Source organism: Chinchilla lanigera, unplaced genomic scaffold, assembly GCF_000276665.1.
Source record: "Chinchilla lanigera isolate Chin_1 unplaced genomic scaffold, ChiLan1.0 scaffold00030, whole genome shotgun sequence".
Taxonomy (NCBI): Eukaryota; Metazoa; Chordata; class Mammalia; order Rodentia; family Chinchillidae; genus Chinchilla; species Chinchilla lanigera.
This window is the reverse complement of record NW_004955431.1, coordinates 1006730-1013486: the sequence shown is the minus strand read 5'-3', so window position 1 is coordinate 1013486 and position 6757 is coordinate 1006730. Positions and strand designations below refer to the sequence as shown.

The window sequence follows — 6757 nt, the reverse complement described above, 5'->3', positions numbered from 1 at the left end:
CGGCCCCAGACTCGGCTCGGACTCCGGCCTCAGCTTCAGCCCCAGCCCTTGCCTGGGCTGCGGTCCTACCCTGCTCCCTAGCCTCTGTCCCAGAGGAGGCTGAAAGCAAGAGACGCATCTCAATTCAAAGGCCACTTGCTGATCTAGAGAAGTTAGCGTTGGTAACTGAAGGAGATTTTAACTCTGCCAGTTCAATGAACTCTGATAATCTTGATGCAGGAAACAAATAGGCTTGCCCATTGTGTCCTAAAGAAAAATTCAGAGCTTGTGAGAGTCACAAGCTTCGTTGGCACCTTCAGAATTTACACTGGAAAGTCTCCGTTGAAGGTTACAGGATGTGCATCTGTCACTTACCCTGTCGACCAGTAAAACCAATTATTGGAGAAGAGATATCCAGTAAAATGGGCGCCCATTATCATTTTGTTATTTGTTCAGCAAAATCACCAGAAGAACTGACATGCTAGGACATGTTAGGCGCCATGTGAATAAAGGAGAGACTAAGTCCAGTTATATTGCTGCCTCTACTACTAAACCATCTAATGAAAGTTTGAAAGAAGCAGATACAGATGTACAAGTTTGTCCTAACTATTCCATACCTCAGAAAACAGATTCTTATTTTAATCCCAAAATGAAACTAAATTGACAAATAATATTCTGTACATTGGCTGCTTTGGCTGAGGAATGCAAATCTTTGGGATGTCTAGATGCCTTTGGAGCCACCGGTATAATGGGATTGCAGTGGGCAAAACATCTTGGAAATGCAGTCAAAGTTACAATTAATGACTGGAATGAAAACTCTGTAACACTGATTCAGGAAAACTGCCATTTAAACAAAGTGAAAGTTGTGGTAGACAGTAAAGAAAAGAAAGAGAGTGATGATAATCTTAAGGAAGGAGAAGAAAATCTTGGTAACATTAAGGTGACCAAAATGGGTGCAAATGTACTAATGCATTTGAGATTTTTTATTTCATACACCTGGACCCTTTTGGAACATCCGTGAACTACCTAGATTCTGCATTCAGAAATATAAGAAACTTTGGCATAGTATCAGTGACTTCTACAGATATCAGTTCCTTATATGCCAAAGCACAACATGTTGCACAACATCACTACGGGTGTAATATTGTCCGAATGGAATATTACAAGGAACTAGCAGCCAGAATTGTTGTAGTAGCTGTAGCAAGAGCTGCAGCCCGGTGTAACAAAGGCATAGAAGTACTGTTTGCAGTGGTTCTGGAACATTTTGTTTTGGTGGTTTTGAGAGTTTTGAGGGGACCTACTTCAGCAGATGAAACAGCCAAAAAGATTCAGTACTTAGTCCATTGTCAGTGGTGTGAAGAAAGAATTTTTTAGAAGGATGGTAACATGGTGGAAGAAAACCCATATAGACAGTTGCCATGTAACTGTCATGGAAGCATGTGTGGAGAGACAGCAATAGAGCTTGGACCATTGTGGTCAAGTTCCCTTTTCAATACTGGATTCCTCAAAAGAATGTTATTTGAATCTGTTCACCATGGGTTGGATGACATTCAGACCCTAATAAAAACATTAATTTTTGAATCAGAGTGTACACCTCAGAGTCAGTTTTCAGTTCATGCACCTTCAAATCTCAATAAGCAAGAAGAAAATGGTGTATCTGTTAAAACTACAGATGATACCACAACAGATTACAGTGCCCAAGGAAAGAGAAAAAGTAATGAAATGATTACAAATTTAGTCAAGAAGCAAAAGACTGATGTCATGACTGAACATCCTCCCTTCTATTACAACATCCACAGATGCAGCATTAAAGGAATGAACATGTCAAAGTTAAAAAAGTTTTTGTGCTATCTTTCTCAAGTGGGCTTTCAACTAAGTCGAACTGATTTTGACTCAATGGGTGTTCTTACGGATGCACCTCTGATCCAGTTTAAATCTATCCTTTTAAAGTACAGCACCCCCATTTACACTGGAGGACAATCAGAAGGCCATCTCCAGTCAGCATCAGAGGATACAGTAGCTGACAGGGTTGAAATGTCAGTGAATGACAAAGCTGAAGCAAGTAGCTGCAGAAGATGGTCAATAGAAGGAAAAACTTATTCTCAGGTGTCTGTATAGATGGCTCAATGGTTTGCTATACCAACTGTAGTTCTTTTTCTATTCTTTCAATTCAGTGGTATGAAAATAAACAGTGCTGCTTTCATTCAAAAAACAAAATAAAAGTCATAGGACCTTTTTAAATTTTTCACTGAACAAAACCACTACATGGTTTAAATTTGCAGGTTTCATTTTCACAGTTCCAAATCACTATTCAAAATGCAAGATCTGTGTACATGACACTCAGTGCTGCAACATTTACTAGAATAGAGACAGAAAAAAAGAAAAGAAAATGGAAATGGAAAAATAACGAAATGGAAAAAATGAAATGGAACCAGAAGAAAACCCTGATTCTAACACTTGTCCATTTTGGAACCTTCACTTTTTACTATTCAGCTGGATGTTTCCCCAGTGTACAACAGAGAAGCTCATAACACCTACCTCACAGCATGGCTAACAGAATTAAAGAGACAAGGAAATCGGAGCAGTGAATTCTAAAACATGCTACAAATATTAGTCGTTATTAAGGAGCACAAGACTTGGACAAGATTCATATATTGTCCCTTCACTCACATTCACATTCTAAAACAGGATAACTAATACCATATACTCACTCAGAGTATATGGCTGGGTGTGGTGGTGCATGCTTGTATTCCCAGCACTCAGGAGGATGAAGCAGAAGACTCACTGGGAGTTTGAGGACTACCTGGGGTACAAAGTGAGTACAAAGCCAGCCTGAACTGCACAGCACAACTCTGTCTCAAAAAGATTAAAAAAAAAAAACAGCAATCAAAACAAAACAAAAATAATATATTAGCAAACAGCACAAAGAAATTAAAAACAGAAGTCATTCTTGGAAATTCTCAAATCCTAGGACAACTTATCCCCACTGTGTTTAAGTTCTAAACTGGCAATTGTATTATTCCCAGATGTAAACTTAATTCTTACATACAATTTAGAGTCTAAACCTTTAGAAGTATACAACTTTCCCCAAACCATATCTCACTATTTCATCTCTGAATTATTTCACTGATTCAGTAAATTACAGCTTCAGTGAACTAATGCCAATTATACTCAAAAATGAAATATATATGTATCACTTGAAAATGATGTTTTAAATTTAGCTTGAAATTGCCAAATTTTCTGGGATTGTAATATTTTCAAAACTGGCATTGAAGGATGAAGAGGTAAATACAGCAAAATATCTGAGTCAGTTTTGGGAGTAATGAATGAGCCAGATTTCAAGAATAATTTATGAACAGGAACTAAGTCTTACTTAATTTCAACACCATGAAGTTGGAATGAAAAACAAACAAGTCCATATACTAGGCCCAGTTCTTGATTAAGTAATGAAGTCTGCTTTACTGCTAATCACCTTTCATGCCCTAACTTCATGATTTACACTGAGGGTTAATTCTATATGGAAACTACAAAGGATGCAGAGGGGTGGGAGGGGGGGAGAGAGAGAAAGAGAGACAAAGGAAGAAATTTCCAGATATCTGAATCCTTAAATAGCTACTTTCACCACAGCCTCACAATGCAGATGAAAATGGGGTGAATGAAGAGTCATACTACTGTCTGGAGATTTGCATGTAGGCTCCTGTTGAACTCTGTGTTGTCATCTAATCCTGATACTTCTCCAGCCCTGTACCTTACCAAACTTCCCATCTGATCTTGGTCTAGGAGCCTAATCTTGCCACTCTGAAACTTCCTGAGTGTTATGGTTGATACATTGTGTCAACTTGGGGAGTCTAGAAGTTTGGCTAAGTGACTCAACAGTTCTACATCCTGGGATGCAAAGGACATGCCCTTCCTGCTCTAGGATGTTATTCATTGTGTCAGTGTGAGAAGTTTAGAAGGTTAACTATGTGAGTGCCACCCCCTAGGTGGGGGTAGCCTTCTTACAATTTAAGGGAGGGAAAGAAGCTTGCATGCACTGCCATTCCCCCCTTTGCTCTTGTTACTTTGCTATCTTCTGCCTCAGAGCCAGCCAAATATGGACTGAAACCTCCACAAACTGTAAGCTAAATAAACCTTTCCTTCCTTAATTTTTGGCTTTGGGTATTTTGTTTCAGCAACGAGAGAAAAGTAACCAAGACAGAATTTGGTACCAGTGGAGTGGGGTTGTTTCTGTGACTATACCTGACCATGTGGTTCAAGAGCCTTTGGAAATAGCTTGTGGGAAGAGCTTGGAAGGGCTCCAAGATGTCGCCCGAAAGAGTAGAGCTGGAATGCCTTCTGCTGTTCTGTTTGGGAGATTCTGGTCAGAGCTCAGAAGTCCAGAAAGCTGATAGAAATTCTGCCAGTAAAGACTGCTTTTGGGAGGTTTCTGCTGGGAAGAAGGACTACATTGGTCGTTGGACTCCAGACGATGTGTGTTATGGCTTTGCAGAAAGTTTTTCTGCATTTTGCTTTTGTCCAGAGACTTTGCCTAAGACTGAGATTAAGGGCAGCAGTGGACTGATTAATCTGGCAAAAGAAATTTCAATGCAGTCAAACGTCGGGTAAGTGGCATGGCTATTGTTGGGGGCTTTTAGCCAGATTTATATTGAGAGTCAATATAAATATATAATATAAAGCAAAGAGCCCAGCAGGGTGATTTGAAATGTGAGTTTGGCCAGAAAGGAAGCTCCAGTAATGCTGTGGACTGCAAAGATAAGGCTGAGGAGATCTCTATTGCTGAGAACAAACAAGAGAATGGAAAAGATGGCCTGAGGGCGTGGCAAGCAGCAAGTCTCTACCCTTTGCAGCCTCAAAACTGCAAAGGCAAAAGACTGCCTTGAGAAGGAAGCTGCTGAGTGCCATGTTCCATAATGGCAGCAGCAGCCACACCAGGTGCCAGAATGGCAGCAGCATAGAAAATTTGTTCCTCAGAATTGGATTCAGAGTGCCCAGTGATCCAGGAACTCAACCCCTATGGCCAAGAGAGAGGAAAGCTTGGTTACTGCTTCAGGTGGCAGCAGACCTTGGCATCATCCACTTGGCACTGGCTTTAGGTGCATGGAGAATGCAAGAGTTCTGAGGTTAAAGAGGTTTCCTCCCCGGTTTCAGAAGGCCTGGGAGGCCAGGCAGTGTGCCCCTGAGAGGGCAGTGTGTGAGGCTGTGAGTGTGAAGCAGAAGGTGCACTGGAGACCTCAGAAGTTTAGAAAAGCCAGGACCATTGATCATCTGAGGAAAGCTGCAAGGAGGGAGCAAAGCAGGCCTAAGACAGAAGCCGTGGAAGCTGTAACCACCAGAAGTGCCATAAGGGTGGATTCATGTACGCCCTTTGGAGCTCACAGTGTGTCACAGTTTGCTTCAGATGCTGGACATGGAACTACAGTGCATAATGTTAGCCCTGCTGGATTTTGGACTTGCTTTGGTCCCAATGTACTGTGTTACCCTGTTTGTACCTTTTGGAATGGTACTGCTTATTTTGTGCCATTGAGTGTTGGAAGTGTTTAACTTTTCATTTGTACAGGGTCTCACAGCTAAGAGTTTGCCTTACATCTCAGAGGATACTTGGCACTTGACTCTTTAGCAATGCTGAAACTGTTAGGACTTTGGCAACTCTTGCAGATGTACTAAATGCCTTTTGCATAAAGGGATGTTCATGAATCTTTGGCGGGTTAATGTTATGGTTCTGATGTAATATAATGTCTTTGTACCTGGAAACTGGTTTAAAGAAATGTGTCTGGTTGCCCCAAGTTGACAAGGGTGGACTGTTATGGTTGATACATTGTGTCAGCTTGGAGAGTCTAGAGGTTTGGCTAAGTGACTCAGCAGTTCTATATTCTGGGGTGCATGCCCTTGCTGCTCTAGGATGTTATTCATTGTGTCAATGTGAGAAGTTTAGAAGGTTAACTATGTGAGTGATGCCTCCTGGGTGGGAGTAGCCTTCTTACAATTTAAGGGAGGGAAAGAGGCTTTCATGCATTTCCATTCCCCCCTTTGCTCTTGTTGCTTTGCTATCTTCTGCCTTGGAGCCAACTAAGTATGGACTGAAACCTCCACAAACTATAAGTTAAATAAACCTTTCCTTCCTTAATTTTGGGCTTTGGGTATTTTGTCTCAGCAATGAGAGAAAAGTAACCAAGACACTGAGGAAGGTACAAGGGAAAGATAAATCAAGGAAAACACTTCTGATTCTAAAATCCAGAAGAGAACTCACTTACGCCACCCACCCATGTCATCCTTCTTTTCTCAGCTCCAAATTCAGATCTGGTGGTCTCAGAGAGTAAAGTCCACAACCCTTAATGTCACCTAAGGAGGCAGCACACTAGCCTTTTTCACAAGCTAGGAGTTGCAAGAGCCAATCTGAAAGCAAGATCCTACAAATAAGGAGAAGACTAGAAGATCCCAGAAAGAAGGGAAAACCACACACACAAAAGAGCTCCACTCTGCAGTCCAGACTTGATCATTCTCACCATTTCACAGCCTCTCCATCTGACGGTTAAATCTGGGCAGCAAAGATGCCATTCTTTAACTCCCACCAGTTTACAGCAATGCTCCTTTGCATTGCTGTTTGGATACAGCAAAGGGTTTTTTGCAGTGCTTCTTTGCACACGGGATATAGCTAAAGTATACAGCCCTTCACACCCAGTTTTGTCTAAATGTCAGTCTGGTTTTCATAAGAGAGCATCCCCGAGTCTCCCCTGGGCAAGATTTGGACCCCTGCAGGCAGTAGCCCCCCACACACACT

At 41.5% G+C, this 6757-nt stretch overlaps 1 pseudogene; it reads left to right on the top strand.

Moving 5' to 3' along the window:
- The first annotated feature begins 320 nt into the window (after positions 1 to 320).
- LOC102010721 lies at positions 321 to 2097 on the top strand (annotated as a pseudogene).
- Positions 2098 to 6757: the final 4660 nt, after the last annotated feature.